Source organism: Danio rerio, chromosome 14 (assembly GCF_049306965.1).
Source record: "Danio rerio strain Tuebingen ecotype United States chromosome 14, GRCz12tu, whole genome shotgun sequence".
NCBI classification, from domain to species: Eukaryota; Metazoa; Chordata; class Actinopteri; order Cypriniformes; family Danionidae; genus Danio; species Danio rerio.
Window position 1 is genome coordinate 9,304,752 of NC_133189.1, and position 18,173 is coordinate 9,322,924.

At 38.9% G+C, this 18,173-nt stretch overlaps 1 protein-coding gene across 1 annotated transcript in view; it reads left to right on the plus strand.

Annotated features, from left to right (window-relative positions):
* The window catches only part of kcnk4a (potassium channel, subfamily K, member 4a), a 56,959-nt gene extending 43,548 nt beyond the window's left edge, over positions 1-13,411 (plus strand). Inside the window, exon 11 of the transcript XR_012390219.1 lies at positions 13,275-13,411. The gene's annotated coding sequence lies outside the window, so the exon portion shown is untranslated. The remainder of the gene's footprint in view (positions 1-13,274) is intronic.
* The last annotated feature ends 4,762 nt before the right edge of the window (positions 13,412-18,173 follow it).

Sequence of the window (18,173 nt, forward strand, 5' to 3'; positions counted from 1 at the left end):
ATTGTTGTTCCTACAATGTGTTTTATTGTTTTTTATATTGTACTATTATTGTTTTTAACAAATGAGCTGATATGAATAGAATAACAGGCCATTAAAAAAAACACAATATTCCATATTGGCAGCTATGTCTTTGGGCTCTATTTTGACGGTCCATGCGCAAAACGCAGGGCGCAAACGCTTTCAGGGCATGTCAGAATCCACTTTTGCTAATTTAAGGATGGGAAAATCCGCTTTGCGCTGTGGCGCATGGTCTAAAAGGGTTGAGTTTATTTTCTTAATGAGTTATAGATGTGTTTTAAGAATAAACCAATCAGAGTCTCATCTCCCATTCCCTTTAAGAGTCAGCTGCGTCGTGCCATAAGTGCATTTGCTATTTACATGACGTAAAGTAAGTGGAAGTGGAAAAACTGAGCATTTCACTAGCAAACAGTTAACAGTTTTTTTTTTAACAGAAAACAGTTAAACAGAGCATACCACGCAAGAATGAGAGATAATCGATTTACTTTCGCTCTCGTGGATGGGGAAACCTTTACGCATGGACATCAATTAGCCTATAAATAATTAATTTCGTTTGTTAAGCCCAAATATTTGTTTCAAAACTATTTCTAAATTCAGTTCTAATTTTCAGCAAACACATAAATGAACAATAATAACAAAATGTGCTCTAAAACCTGAGTTATATCCTAAAACACATGCTGTGCCCCATATGGTCTAAAACCTGACAGGTGGGCAAATCTAAGCTTGTTTTTAATAAAACAAATATAAATATGCATATGATAAATAATACTGCTAATAATAATAACATTAAACAAAAGCAAATTGTTATGAATGAACTGAAAAAGCCTCCCGAGATGAAGAAGGCAAAAAAAAAGAAGGCTGTGGTTTTTCATATTCATGTAGGCTAGAAAATAATATGTTTTGTAATATTTGTATCCTTTATATTTATATCCTATATATATTCTTATTTATATCCTATTTATATCCTTAATAATTTATTTTTTTTATATGTAAAGATATTTGCGTATTGCTCTACATCTTGTGTATAGGCTATTAAGCAGTGTGTAAGCAAGGCGCAACTCTGCACTCGCCTTCAGACCGGGTTTGTTTTGGTCTAATGAAAAATCTATTATAGTTTCTCAAAATAGCAACGCGCCAACAGTGCGCCTCAGAACGCCTCCCTTTTTAGACCAGAACGCCTATGGGCGCACATATGAGCGCACATGCATTTGCTATTTAAACAGTGTAGGGCAACGCCTCAAAACGACTCTTGTGCCTAGCTGAAACTAGCAAAAGACTATTGCGCCGCGCCTTGCGCCACATTGCGCCGGGTGTATGATAGAGCCCTTGATGTCCCATTTTACACCTTTGTTGCATGGTGTTCACAAATGTGGACAGTAAAATACCATAATATTTAAATTAAACAAAATTTTGTGAAAATGAAAATGGATTTTAATTTTAGTGTCATATTAACGTTATCAAAATAGCTAAAGAAATCTAAATAATGTTTTTCATGATTTTTGCATGAAAGGGTTAAAAGATCATTTTGAATATTTCCACAAATATATCTGTGCAATATAAGCTTTTGTGGTTCAAGGTCACAAATATAGTCAAAACAATAATATTATGAAAGTTTCATATTACTGCCTTCTACCCTGATATGTGTTATGATGCCTTCAGTGCCACATATTGATATTAATGTTAATAACATGTTTCTTGGGCACCACATTAGAATGATTTCTGAAGGAAATACCCAAAATTGCTTCTTAAGAAACATTTTATTGTTTATTATTATTATAAATATGTGTTATATCTTATTAATAATATCTTTACGGCTAGACATTGTTTTCGTAATCCTTATTTGGTAACATATTAAATGTATTTATTGACACTTTAAAGCGTCCTTCATTTAGCTTCATTTCAAATCTTGCCTGAAGTTTATTTCAAAGTAGAAATGTCCTGAAGTGGCCAGTGTGGAAAAAGTGGACTTGAGTGTCGCGTCTGGAAAAACAAACATAGTCTATTGTTGTATTGTTGTGCCAAAGCAAATGATAAATACTGTTATACCATAATAAGTGATATTCTCTTCATTGTGCCTTGCTTGTTGATATCCCAATAATCTGCTTTACTTCATTTATAAAACAAGATATCTTTTAAATACAAGATGTACAGTACATTGTTTACTGAGATGTTGTGCATCAAATAGGGCTGCACGATATTGGAAAACTCTAACATTGTGATATCTTTTTATTTTGCAACATATATTGCAATATAAATAGTTTCACCATGTAACTTCACATCTCTATTTGGAAAGAATTTATAATGTTAGGTCAATTGGGAATATTCTGTATCTCCCTGAAATCTAATAAACAATCTGTAAAATCTTTTCGTTGTTGTCTGTGCTACTTACGGTGCATTTCTGTATTTGCATGTGTTATATTTTCATACACATGTTTAGTCAGAGACTGATAAATAAATGTTTATTATTTGCATCTCCATAAAATCTAATAAACAATCTATACACTTTTTGGCATGTGTTGTGAGTGCCCATTTTTCCTAGGGATAATAATTATTTTAAAAATACTACTAAAAATATAATATAATATATGTATAAGTTACTGTGTGTTCTATTTAACTTTCCCCTTTCAAACAATAAAAAAACTAAATTTCAAAGTTAAAGTGGTTTTCATCTTCCTTGTACTGGCGTTTTGGGGGGAAAAAAACCCACATTCCAGACGTTCCGATGAGGACGCTGTTTACATTGCTACTCTGTCCTCAAAAGGTGTCAACAGTGGAGTAAAGCCTATCAGTGCTTATGCCAGGGGTGCTCAACCCTGTTCCTGGAGATCTACCTTCCTACAGAGTTCAGCTCCAACCTTGATCAAACACACCTGAAACAACTAATTAAGACCTGAGCAGCACTTGATAATTACAAACAGGTGTGTTTGATAAGGGTTGCAACTGAAATCTGCAGGAAGGTAGATCTCCAGGAACAGGGTTGAGCACCCCTGGCTTATGCCAACTCCTGCATCTGCATCTGCACTGCCCACGGGCTGCATCTGGGCCAAAGCTTGTGATCCACAGAACTGCCGATGTAAATTCATCCGTCATTCATTTATATTGTGTGGAGGCAAAGAGCATAGAATCACCAAGAGGCGACACTGTAGTGCAATATGGTAAACAGCCACTAGATGGTGCGGTGGCCATTTTGGAATGAAAATTTCAATAGAACAACAGCATATTATAAGTCTGTAAAATAAACTATTAAAAGTGTTGATGATTGTGATAGGAAGTGCTGTATTGTCTTTCAGGTTGTATCTCTGCTTTAATGCACTTTTTAAATAAATAAATAAAAAACAAAGCAGCTGCTCGCCATCGCAACAGCAATGAGATCAAATGCACAACCGATCGCTTTCACTCCAAAATGCGGGAATCCGGGGCTGTTGCTGGGCGCTGCTGTTGCAATGGAACGTTCTATTGAGTGTCGCCTCTTGGTGGAGGTGAGTAACGACTAAGACTACCTGAAGCTCAAATTTAAAGTTATTATCCAAAAGTTCAAAAGCAAATAGTCTATTTTGTGTTGCTAACATCCTCCTGATTAACAACTATGTAATAATAAGCTAGCTAAAGTTTAGCCAGGGCAATACCATAAGCATACAGGCTAATTTAACTGAAAAACGACAGCTGATAGTCATTTATTCAGAATATATGTTAATTGAAGCTATAAAACATGTACATATAGGCTAGCTATGGAAGTCAGTGGCTATCAGTGTCACATTCTTCAAAATATTGTATTTTGTTCAGCAAAAAAAAAAAAAAAAAAAAAACTGAAAGACAAAAAATTTATTGAAAAGGGGTAGTTCACCCAAAAAAAATTAATTTAATCACCTTAAAGTGGTTTCAAATCTTTGTTTTTTTTATTTTGTCAAACACTAAATAAATAAAAAGATCAAAAAAGATATTTAAAAAAAAAAGCGTAGGAAAAACAAAACTTTGAAAGTCAATGGTTACAGGTTTCCTACTTTCTTTAAAATATTATTTTGTGTGATCAACAAAAGAAAAAGTCAAATACTGTAGGTCGGAACAAGTGAAATGTGAGTAAATGGTGACTGAATTTTCAGTTTTGAATGAACTATCCATGAATTTAGGTTGAAATATCCTTCAATATATTTTAGTTATTAAAGTACAATTATTATTATTATTATTATTTAATAAATAGTGCCCTTTTTTGAGCCCCTGCCCCTTAAAGGTCTCTGCATGTCCCTGATTAAGGTTACAAACAGTACAATTTCTTACACCTAAATGTTTTTAAAAACATTATACAATCACAGACATTAAAAACAAATAAGGATAAATAAATTATATTCTCAACATGCATATCCTGCGATGTGACTATTGCGAATGATCACATTGCGATATCGATGTTGAAACTATATATTGAGCTCTAGAATCAAATAATTTGATTGTAATGAATACAGAAACAGCAGATGCTGTTGCGATGCTTCTTTTATTGAACAGTTAAATTCATATAAAAGAAATTTGAAATATACAGCAAACATTTTTTTTTAAATAATTTATTAAATATGATTTTTTTTATTGTTTTCCATATTTGCTACTCTATAATGGAAAGATGTTTCTGGATGGAGGCTGTAGTTACAGCATCTACCAGCAGAGGCTAACCAGATTTTCAATCTTTGGCTGGTTAACACTAACCTATGAAGCAGGCTCCCTCTTGTGGTCATCTGACGAGGGCAAATATCTTACATGCTTTATTCTACATAAAAGAGACTGTTTATATTACTCTGGTGTTAGTATAAATGTTATATTTACACTCCAGCTCACACACAGACTCCTTCTGAAAACACATTTACAGAGAGTACATCTAAGCATCTACCTACCCAGACACATTTTACAGCATGCGCACAAACAGATTTGTTTACAGAAAACAAGCAATTTCGCTGAGGAGCTCGCGCAGCAGGAGCTGGATGAGATTTTAAAAGCCCTTGGTGTGGGAAGACGAGGCGAACGAGTGAAAGAGCGAGTAACGATATGTCCCAGCGTGAGACAGCTCCAGGAATGGCTTTTGTAAGGCCCTGGCTGTGGGGATAAATGCCGGTTGCAGAGTGAAGGGGGTATTTAGAGGGACGAGGACAAACACATGGTGGTGGTTTACAGAGGAGCTTTTCCGCAGGGCTTCCAAATTCTACCTCTGCACTTCAGCCCCACCTAACACGACTTCTACACCCGCCGCATCAATGTCTGAAACCGGAAGCCGTTCATTTTGTAACCTGAGCGTGACTGAAATTGATTTCTGAGCGGAAATGTCTTACTTTAGAAGTGGGCAGCGAGAAAACCTGCAGTTGGTTTTGTGGTGTGTCCTGATACTGTGTTTGGAGAAACAGGAAAACTGCTTTAGGTATTTGTTGTATACAGTCGAGATTAAAATGAAAGAACAGTTTATTAAAGCATATTTCATCAATTACATATATCTGAAACATGAAATATTATTTAAAAAAAATTTTATGAGATTCATTCACAGACATTCCAAGTTTGGAAAAGTCACTTCCGGGGGAAACAGAGATGATTTGCAGGAGATGGAGGGGATGTTGTGCGATGTGTCTGAAGAGCGGGAGTGATGCGGTGGAGAGGGCTGTGTGACGTATTTGAGAACCAGGAGGAAGGCGTGCAGCTTTAGGGTGATTATTATTCATTTGCAGGCATCCGTGAGTCTCCCGCAAATGCATAGAGACACCTGGATGCCCGCAAATGAATGATAATTCCAGGAGACTTGGGATGGTTGCACTTATATTCATTCATTTTTCAGCTTAGTCCCTTTATTCATCAGGGGTCACCACAGCAGAATGAACCGCCAACTTATCCAGTATATGTTTTACACAGCAGATGCTCTTCCAGCTGCAACCCAGTACTGGGAAGCACACTCATACCCTACGGCCAATTTAGTTTATTCGATTCACCTATAGCGCATGTGTTTTGACTGTGGGGGGAAACCGGAGCACCTTAAAAAAACCCATGCAAACACAGGGAGAACATGCAAACACTCATGCAGAAATGCCAACTGGGGCTGGGACTTGAACCAGAGACCTTCTTGCTGTGAGGTGAAAGTGCTAACCTTTGAGCCACCCTGTCGCCCTCTTAAATGAGACATTAGAGAAAAAAAAAACCTTGAGCAAAACTAGATTTTGGTAATTTTTGATACCTTCTCAGGGTTCAACGCTAAGGAGTTTTTCTACTGGTCCGATCAGGCCAGTGGTTTAGATTTTTACTTGCCCTGCCAAAATTTTACAGGCCCCACCAAAAAAAAAAAAAAAAGGGAAGTTAATAGCTATTTTTTAAGCCACATATTTTAAACAATGTGTCAACAAAGTCTGTGACTCTACAATTTCAATACCTAACAAATGTTAAAAGTGTTTTGCAAACAAAAAGAGCAGAGGAAAATGAGGTATTTTATTGCGGTTCGAAATTATTTAACAAAAGGTGGCTGACTTATCAAACTGATGGCAAACTGTGCAAAACATCACTTCATTTTTTAGTTGCGTTGTTCACATGTAAATGTCTGCTTCCAGGACGTCAGAAACAGACTTTTTCTTTTAGCCTTATAATTTGATGTTGCCGCCATGTTGCTGTTTCATCGCTGTACTGGTTGTCACTAGGTTACGGAAAAAAATAGGATGGTCGAAACATCAAATCAAATAAGAGGACCTGGAAAGCAATATGGTGATTACGACATCACAGAGAATGTAGTGTTTAAAGACTTATAAGCACAAACTTAAAATGTACGCAATTGACAAATTGTCGCAGACAAATTAAATGTTATTGACAAGGCAGCACTGTCCCGATCGGGCCAGTAATGATCCTGTCTACTGTCCCAAACATCTCTCACGCTAGCCCTGGGCCACCAGGCAGTCCTTATTGTTGAGCCCTGCTTCTAGTTATTGCCGCAGGTCCCCTTTATTTCTAAAGCATTTTATGCTGAATTCAATATCTGTTCAGTTTATTTTAGTGCAGATGTCAGTGTTGAAAGATGATCCACTGAAGAGCAGCTCGACTGACTCAAAGCAAGCCAAAGGTGATAGTGACAATAAATTAAAATTCCACCAATTGACAAAAAAAAAAAAAAAAAACAAGCTCATCAGGGAATCAGTTATTCTCTGGCAAAACTGATAAAGAGGCAGAACTGCAGTCTATTAGTTTAAATCTGCCACCTGAAGGTCATTTCCCTAAAAGATTAGTCCACACATAAATGATAATTCTGTCCTAGTTTACTCACCCTCATGTCTTTTCAAACCTGCAAGACACTCTCTGTTTAGCACAAGACTGAAACATAAAATTTGATAAATAGGAGGAATGAATATGATTATGCCTGAATGACCCTAGGGTCTAAATACCACTGTTAGGGTATTCCGAACAAGACCCTAGATGACAAGCCAGACTAAGTGCTGTTCACAAGCCTGGTTGTCATTTGGGTTTCCCAAGACAAGTAACGGGTACTTACAGGCCAAATGTGCCACAGGCCACAGTGGTCATAGATGCAAAAACTTTGGCCTGGGAAGAAGGGCATAGTTCTGAGAAACCATGGTCGAGGATTATCAGTCAGAGATTCTGGCAAATCATTCAGCACCTCAGGAAAAGGAAGTAGTTCTTCACCAACACTGTTTTCACTGGAGATGGGGAACTGTTGGCCTTGACAGGGGATGTTATCCGAGGGTGGGAAGAATACTCTGAGAATGCTCAATCTCACTGACTTGCATAGCCAGCAGAAATGGGGAATAGGGAATTGCAGGTGATTGAAGTCACTGAGGTAGTCTGAAGCTCTCCAGTGGCAAGGAATAGGGGATTGGATGAGATCCAATCTGAGTACCTTAAGTCTTTAAATGTATAGGGAAGCCTAGACTGACACCCTCTGTAGCATTGCTTGGAAGCCGGGGACAATGCCTCTGGACTGGACAACATGGGACCGGAGTGTTATGTTAATAGAATATCTTATTAACATAAAGAATGGGAATGTGTCATAACAGTGCAATGCATTCTGGGTATTTAGGACAAGGACAAATATTACAATAAAACAGTCAGCTTTTCTGTTGTGATTTGCATCTGTTTACATCGTGGGGTCCTGCATTTGTCCACAAACATGGCCGACCGCAACTTGCTGTGACATCGATTTTCAAGCTCTATAGGAGATTTCTTAGCCTTCCTTAATAGGTATTTGCTAGACTACTGGAGAGGAGAATCAGGCTGACAGTAGAGCCTCAGATTCAGGTGGGTCAATGCAGTTTTTGAAAGGGATATGGAATACTGGACCAGCTCTACACTTTTACTAGGGTTGCTCAAGGGTTCATAGGAGTTCGTCTGATGTGCTTTGTGGAACTGGAAAAGTTGTTTGACTATTGTGGCATTATGTGTGAGGTTTTCTGGGAGCATCTGGTTTAAAGTTCTCTGTTACGGGCTGTCTGGCTGTAAATCAGACTTGTTCGTGGTGTATGCTGGACTTCTGCAGGGTGATATTGTTTTTTAATGGACAGAATTTGCAGGCACAGCCTACGGTTGGAAGGGGGGTCTGGTATGGAGACCAGAGAAAGGCTTTGGTCACAAGCTTTGGGCCATAACTTAAAGGACAAGATCTTAGCAACAAACAGGTGAAATTAGCTTCTTTTCCAGAATGGCAGGGTGCAGCTTTGTAACTGTAAGAAATTATTTAGAGGTGAAGACTTGAGCCACTTCTCCTTCCAAGAGTAACCAGTTAATGTCGCTTGGCGATGTGTATTGGATACCTCCTGAACACCTACCGAGGGTGATGTCTCAGGCTTCTCCAACTGGAAGGTGGCCCCAGGACAGACCCAGTAGAGACATTTAGCATCTCCCCAGTGTAGCTGGAGCAAATGTCTGGAAAGAGGGAATTCTGAAGTTCCCTCCTGAGACTGCTACCCCTGCCACCTGACCCTGGACAGACAGGACAGACAAGACAGACAGATCTATCTATCTATCTATCTGTCCGTCCGTCCGTCCGTCCGTCCGTCCGTCCGTCCGTCCGTCCGTCCGTCCGTCCGTCCGTCCGTCCGTCCGTCCGTCCGTCCGTCCGTCCGTCCGTCCGTCCGTCCGTCCGTCCGTCCTACCTACCTACCTACCTACCTACCTACCTACCTACCTACCTACCTACCTACCTACCTACCTACCTATCTATCTATCTATCTATCTATCTATCTATCTATCTATCTATCTATCTGTCTACCCATCTGTCTATCAATCATTGAAGGAAAATGGAATTACTCATATTTCGATATCTTATTAATAGAGACGTATTGAGGGCAGATCATCTCATAATAAATGGTTGAGTGTTTTTGCAATCTACTTTCCACTTATTACAGTGCAGCTCTAATCAGCAACAGCTGTTTTTGCTTCTAGGACTGTTGAAACGGATACAATTTAGGCATTTTGGCGGCGAAAATGCATAATTATGTCTTGGGAGTTGATGATGTAAAAACAGGATGCAAGACATATTCATGTAACCTCTGAAAATCCAAACATCCATCTGCTGAGAAACATTACATCAGGCAATATATTCCATGGCTGTTTTTCTCTTACCATTTCGTTGGTGATTTTTGTGTACTGAACTGAAAGAAACTTAAAACCTTGGTAATGAGGTGGTGTGCTGGTTTGCATCTGGAGGAATGTTCTAGAATGATTCACTTTTTTTTTGTATTTGAAGTTTGGGAAATGAAAGTTTATGCTTTTATACAGCAAGACCACATTTGTACTTCTGAAAGGTCAAGATCTCTGTTCTTGATTTAGCAAAAGAAAAACTTTTATATGGCCAATGGTTAGAAAAATCAAAACAAATTAAATTCAACCATAACAAATCAAAAAGTTAATCTGACTTTGGATCATTTCTTGACCACTTCATTGACATTGCCATGCTGTGGCTTACATTTTTAGCCCTGATTCACTTTTGGCTTGAGCTTAGATGGATAAAACAGTTCAATAACACCAGCCTTTGTGTATGTCGTGAGATGACAAGAACCCAATAGTCTTGCCAAATTCACCCTTAATGACATAATGCTTTAATCCAAATCAGTTTTAGCCTGTCTAAATGCCTTCTCTGTTCTTCGCCTTACTCCCCCATTGGCAAATGCTGTTATCTTTGACATATACCACAAAACTCTTTCCTAAAGCATGCCATGCACAAATCCCATGTTGTTGTTTTGGTGAAAACTGTTGCGATTATATACTTGATAAACTATTCTATAAACCTAAGCATAATTTGACCTCCTGAGCTTGACATTACAATAATATTCTCCTATTTTAAAACGTGCCAGGCCCTGTGTTGTGCAATATATGGTTTAGCTTTGCATTCCCTTGAATAATTAAGCAACATTCACTTGAATAATGAAATGTTTTTTTCTGTGTGTAACCTACATTTAGCACATATTTATATAATTATTGAGGTATAGTGGAAGGAGTTTATCAGAATAAAGAATGTGCTACCAACTTTCCTATCAAAGCTTTTTTATGATTGTGCATGTATTCCTGTGGTCGTGTATACTACCTGACTAAAGTCTTGTCGACTATCCAAATTTTCGGAACAATAAATAAATAACTTGACTTTTAGTTGTTCATTTGGAATCAGAAGTAGCTTATATGAAAGGCAAAGGCCTCTGGATTCTTTGGCTCTCAGGAAAGGCGGTCGAGCTTTTTTCCTCTACCTTCCCTATTTCTCCTGGCTGTCTTATTCTATCTTTGAGGCTCTCTTTGCCCTGCTCTCCAAACAAATAAGGAATTGTGGATTTGATCGACTGGTCTTTGACACCATCTCGATGAGAAGTCTGGGTTCAGAGGAACTCAACTGTCCTGCGAGGACGTTTGCAGCTGGATACATGATAGACAAGTGGGAGAAGTGGCGTGCCATGTGCCTGGCCGGTCTGTCCCTGGAGGATATTAAAGATATCTATCTATCCAGAACTTTGATAACAGGGTTTTGATGGTAAGTTAAAGGGCTCAATGTGGCTCAAAACCCCACCAAGCTGGGGTTTGGATTGAATCGGGGGTGGGCAGGTTTGTTAGTACTTAGACTGTGACTCTAGATCGCAAATTGGAAAACATCGGGAAGAAACTAGCAGCTTTGCAAAGTGATTAGGTCCGACCTAGAGACCAGTGACAGACATTAGATATCAGCGAAATTGGCATATATTACCCCGAATTGAAAATATCTTATAAATGATAATTCTGTCCTAGTTTACTCACCCTCATGTCTTTTCAAACCTGCAAGACACTCTCTGTTTAGCACAAGACTGAAACATAAAATTTGATAAATAGGGGGAATGAATATGATTATGCCTGAATGACCCTAGGGTCTAAATACCACTGTTAGGGTTCGCCGTTTTTTATGATTGTGCATGTATTCCTGTGGTCGTGTATACTACCTGACAAAAGTCTTGTCGCCTATCCAAATTTTCGGAACAATAAATAAATAACTTGACTTTTAGTTGTTCATTTGGAATCAGAAGTAGCTTATATGAAAGGCAAAGGCCTCTGGATTCTTTGGCTCTCAGGAAAGGCGGTCGAGCTTTTTTCCTCTACCTCCCCTATTTCTCCTGGCTGTCTTATTCTATCTTTGAGGCTCTCTTTGCCCTGCTCTCCAAACAAATAAGGAATTGTGGATTTGATCGACTGGTCTTTGACACCATCTCGATGAGAAGTCTGGGTTCAGAGGAACTCAACTGTCCTGCGAGGACGTTTGCAGCTGGATACATGATAGACAAGTGGGAGAAGTGGCGTGCCATGTGCCTGGCCGGTCTGTCCCTGGAGGATATTAAAGATATCTATCTATCCAGAACTTTAATAACAGGGTTTTGATGGTAAGTTAAAGGGCTCAATGTGGCTCAAAACCCCACCAAGCTGGCAGGCTGGATTGAAACGGGGGTGGGCAGGTTTGTTAGTACTCAGACTGTGACTCTAGACCGCAAATTGGAAAACATCGGGAAGAAACTAGCAGCTTTGCAACGTGATTAGGTCTTGCAGTAGCAGTATCGGCCCCATGGTGCCCCCTTGCCCTCCACCTAGGGGCCTCTGACCCAGCAAGCTACCCAGGGGTCCACCTCTCTTCCTGGACTTGCTTTATAGGCCCCAGGGTGCCCCCTTGACCTCCACCTAGGTGCCTCTGACCCCATCAAGCTACCCAGCTGTCCACCTCTCTCCCTTGACCTGCAGTATAGGCCCCAGGGTGCCCCCTGGCCCTCCACCTAGGAGCCTCTGACCCCAGCAAGCTACCCAGGGGTCCACCTCTCTCCCTGGACTTGCAGTATAGGCCCCAGGGTGACCCCTTGCCCTCGACCTAGGGGCCTCTGACCTCAGAAAATTGTGGATTGAGTGAAGGTACATGTGTATGTATGTATATAGTTTGTAATTGTAATTTTTTTATATCATTTTTTTTTCAGTATTTGTATTTTATTTTATTGATTATTATTTATTTTATTTATTTATTTATTAATTTGTAAATGTTGATTGTTTTAATTGGGGATTGTTTTGTGGATTGTTATAAAATGTAAAATGCTATTTGCAAGAATAAAAATTCCATGACAAAAAAAAAAGACTCTACAGGCTTACACACACATACACAGCTAGACAGACAATCATTGCCTAACCCCACATCCCACGCCTGTTAGATAAACAGCACAGTGACAGACATGAAGGAAGAAAATCAAACGTAATGTTTGTGGGAAATACTACAGTAAGAACTTTACCAATGATTAGTTGATGTGAAGTTCTTTCAAGCCTTTCGGCGATGAGCCGCACACAATGTCGTTACAAAGTTCATACAAAAACACACAGACAGACAGAGGGCGCGATTAACTTTGCACTGTTTTTGCATATAAATGTGACAGGATACAGATTAATATTCACTGCTTTATGGATATCTGTTATGTTAATGTACAAAATAAACCTGATTTAATGTCCACAAACTGGGATTGAAGCTCTTCTATAACAGTACTGACACGCGGCTGATGATAAGTTAAAGGGCTCAATGTGGCTCAAAACCCCACCAAGCTGGCAGGCTGGATTGAAACGGGGGTGGGCAGGTTTGTTAGTACTCAGACTGTGACTTTAGACCGAAAATTGGAAAACATCGGGAAGAAACTAGCAGCTTTGCAACGTGATTAGGTCCGATCTAGAGAACAGTGACAACATTAGATAGCAGAGAAATTGGCAGATATTGACCCAAATTGAAAATTTCCCTTTCCGCTTCTCTGTGACTGTCTTGCCAGATGGCCTCGGCTGGAGAAAAACAACTTCCCCCGGAGACAGGGACAGGGTGTCCATAGAGGTGACCCAGGTGGCCGCCTAGGGCAGCAGAATAGAGAGGGCAGATCCCATACCTACCCCCCCCACAGTCCTTACTTTTGTTCGCGACACTATCCACTCCGGTACTTGCTGTCGTAAGCGCAATCACACCCCGTCTCCCATTTTCACCTTCGGTTTGAGGACGGCATTATAATCGTTTGCCTAGAGCGCCAGTGCAGCTTGCTCCAGGCCTTGCCCAGAGAACATGAAAATGAGACTCTCTAAATTCCTGCTCCCTGTTCCGAAGACACCTGTAAGACTCTACAGGCGTTTCTGATATGTGCGATAAGTGTAAACTATCACCTTGTAACCTTGTTTGTATTTTGTCTCAAGTTGCAAAATGACTGGATTACTTTCTTTAAAATTGTTTCAGATATTCTGGGGGTCAAGTTAGCCGTTTGCCCTTTAATCGCGATCTTTGGTGTTCCCTCCCAGTGTCAACCTTTAAACCGGAGACACGCTGACATTGTGGCTTTTGCATCTCTTCTCGCAAGGCGCAGAATACTTTTGTCTTGGACCTCCCCACAACCCCCCTCTATTTCATTATGGCTCAAAGATTTGGTCTTCTTTTTAAAACTTGAGAAAATTAAATACAATATCAGAGGTAGGGGAGAACATTTTTTTGAAAAATGGCAACAATTTATTGCATTCTTTAATCACTTAAAAACCTTAGATGTGGATTGAGTGAAGGTACATGTGTATGTATGTATATAGTTTGTAATTGTAATTTTTTTATATAATTTTTTTTCTGTATTTGTATTTTATTTTATTTATTATTATTTTGTTTATTTTATTTATTTATTTATTCATTTGTAAATGTTGATTGTTTTAATTGGGGATTGTTTTGTGGATTGTTATAAAATGTAAAATGCTATTTGCTAGAATAAAAATTCCATGACAAAAAAAAGACTCTACAGGCTTACACACACTTTCACAGCTACAGAACAGACAATCACTGCCTAACCCCACATCCCACGCCTGTCAGATAAACAGCACAGTGACAGATATGAAGGAAGAAAATCAAACGTAATGTTTGTGGGAAATACTACAGTAAGAACTTCACCAATTATTAGTTGATGTGAAGTTATTTCAAGCCTTTCGGCGATGAGCCGCACACAATGTCGTTACAAAGTTCATACAAACACACACAGACAGACAGAGGGCGCTATTAACTTTGCACTGTTTTTGCATATAAATGTGACAGGATACAGATTAATATTCACTGCTATATGGATATCCTTTATGTTAATGTACAAAATAAACCTGATTTAATGTGCACAAACTGGGATTGAAGCGTCTTCTATAATAGTACTGACACGCGGCTATAGTGATAAAGAAAGTAAAATCGCTGTAATTCATTACAAACATGCACTGCTTTAAAACCTTTTCAAATTTGTAAAACTGATTCTTGATCACATTTGATGATGATCAATGATCACAGAGAGCTGAACAGATGTTTTAATCCCGGCTGCTTTGCACACATTCTGTCTTGTTGATTTGATTTTATGGGTTACTACAGCGACACGTTACTATGTGGCTGTCAATCAATTCGGTGGGTGGAAAAACCACACTCCGTCACGTTGCGGTGGGCCTCAAAATAAGAGGAATTTGGGTCCTATTTTAAAATAAAAAAATTTTAAAAAAAGAGAATTTGGGCAAACTCACACTATGCTATCCAAACCATGCCCAGGCCCGTTTCCCGGATCGTTTGAGAAGTGTGAGTGCTCGGAATTGGGCTCAGGCACGTTTTAGTTGGCTGGCCTTGGCCCAGTTGGAAGAGATGTGCCAAAGCGCGGTTCACTTGGGCTTTGGTGCTGTACACTTGTAGTGTGAGTGCAAACCGCACCTGAGGCCGAAACTGAAGACGAGACGTGACTTTTAAGGGACTGTTTCATATGGATTTATTAATCATTCTTTCTGTTCAATGAACGCAAACTGTTATAGATAATTAAAGATGCAAACCCCTCACTGCACGACAGCTGCACCTTCAGCAAACCTCCTAATACCTGCAGCAAGAGTATTTTATGATTGTTTGAGCGTCAAAAGTGGCTGATCTGTTCTGCGAAATATTTGACTGCATGTCACCGTATCCCAAACGATTAAAACGATATAACTGAAGAAATCTCCACTGTGCTGAGCGAGAGCGCTTCTCTACAGACCAGCGCATCATTGATGACTTAAGCCCTCAGGCGCGAATGCAATGTGAATGCAGGCCGTCAGGGGAGATGGGAGGGAGGACAAGCATGCTTCGGCCCGGTTCAAAGCAACTGTACATAGTGTGAGTACGCTTTTATTGTCTTTCTATCACCCCAATATGACTGTGGATACACTATACCTGCACACAGTTCTGTCCAAACAGTTTACAAAAGATGATTTTTATCATAGGTGCCCTTTAAAAAAATATGACCTCAACTTGTAGCTTTTTTTTTTGCACGACACTGTAAAAGATATGTCAATGAAGAGTTTCCAAATTTTATAAGTTTTCTAATAATTTATGGTTGTGAGAAAACCTGGAATACGGTCATAGAAAACCTGGACAAGTCATGAAACATGGCATTTTCCAGGCCTGGAAAAGTTTTGGAAAAACAGAAAAACCCACAAGGTTTTGAAAAAGCCATGAAAACTACATTTATGTTTAGTCATTTAGCAGACGTTTTTGTCCAAAGCGACATAAGCTGCGGTCACACTAGAGCTTGTGCTTGCGAAATTCTGTCGTACGGCGCTGTGAATAGGGGTGCTATTAAACAAAATGATTAGACGTTAATAAACGTGAGCGATTGCTCCATATTTTAAACTTCTTATTTCAAATGATCTTCTATTGGTCTAACACAATCACCTGAGGTGATTTCGCAAGTACAAATTCACCAAGCTTGAACTGTCGAATGAAGTGAAATGTAAAACTCGTCGCACGTGCTTGTGTTTCTGGTCTGCCGCATTCGCATGCCTATGAGTGGAAGTCTGAGGAGCAAAAAGTGCTGCGTGAACGGGACTTTACAATAGAAGTAGTTTTACCTAATATTACTAGTTTAACAAACTATTAACATCATCTAAAATAAGTCTGACAAATGTCTGTATACTGGAATGGAGGTTAGTTGTTTTCACTGCTTTTCTTGGCCAAAAGCATGCTCTCACATTACATAGATATAAAAATAAATTGAAACTAAAGAGATTGTTGAGTGTTCTATGATATAATGTAATCAATTTAAACGTTAATTGTTTTTCTTATGATTTACCACCTATACGTAGACATTACATGAAACATTAGGTCATGAAAATGGACTCGAAAGTCCTGGAAAAGTGTTGACATTTTTGTTGTAAAAAATGTTTAAGAACTTTGATTATGGAATGTTGATCTCTGCACTGTCGATTTTTGATGTTGAAGATTCAACTCTACAATTGAACTACTTTATCGACATTTTAGTAGTTTGAAAAACTATATTGTATAATAAATAATATATAGAGAAACAAGTCTGCACAATAACAGAAAATGTGCCTAAAGTCTATTAGAAGGTTTGTATTAGCGCAATACAACACCGACCCAGACAATATATCACTTTAATCTATAACAACAGTCACCATTTCAAACTATTTAAGGGAATAATGGAATTCAAAAGCATAAATAAATGGGGAAAAATAAAAACTTGAATCACAAAATATTAGGGGTGTGACGATTTATCGTTGTATGATTTATTGCGATGCAAAAATGTCACAATATGCATCGTGGCGTTATGACGATTTGATTACGATATGACGTCCGTTTTCTCTTATTAGTTGAGCTGTTTGCACGTGAGCTACGTTCCACCTGCTGTCGCACGTGAGTTCAGATTGCAGCAGCAGTAATGTTAGCAGACCAAGATGAGTGGAGCTGAAATAGAGGATGGCCCATCCTCTCAAAATCAGACGTCTGGCAACATTTCGGTTGTACAGTCATTGCTTTAGACTCGTCCGCTTTTTGACACGCATACTGGGTCAAACATAGCCTAAGTTTTAGTCTTCACAGTGATTTACATACTTTGCACAGCGACATGGATACCTTCTAATGGTGTTGAAAGAGTCACATACTGTATTTATAAGGTACAATTCACCATAAAATATCATTCTGTCTTCATATAATGATGTATTGGCGGCTGCAAAATCACACATGACGTGAGCTGACCGTGAGCTGTTACTACAGAGGGCGGACTATGATAGTCTGCTTCAGTGAACAGAACCTGCAGGTTGTGACTAACAGGTAATAAAGTAGTAAACAACATTCAGTTTGTGGAACAGAGTGATCGTTCAGGAGCCGCGTGGGAAGTATGAACAGCAGTGGAAATGAAACCGAAAGCGTGCACATTATTTAAATAATCATATCGCATTTTAGAGTTATGATTACGACGAGCATGAACTCTAAGTACAGAGGTACACAAAAATGCACGTCAACATAATATACTTGATAGAGCCGACATCAGCAACGCCAAAGAAATAGTAAACCTGCCTAAACTGCTGAAAAGAGCCTCGACTGTCCTGTGTAATGAAAAGACGGCCACCCTGTCACTCATCATGCCCAACATGAAGACAGCCATCCATAAAAACCTCTCAGACAGATACACATAAGTTCAGGATTATTTAAAAGAACTGCTGATTACCTGGAAATGTAGAATTATTATTATTTTTGCACACACAAAAAAAGCAAGTGACCAAGCAAAGCCTTAAGCTCTTACTGTTAAATTCAACTGAATTGAATCATTTCAATAATATTTTATAAGAAGTTTTTAAATTGTTTTATTTTCCAGAGACAGTCCTGTTTAATTTATTTTCTTAAAGAAGGTTCAGTTTAACAA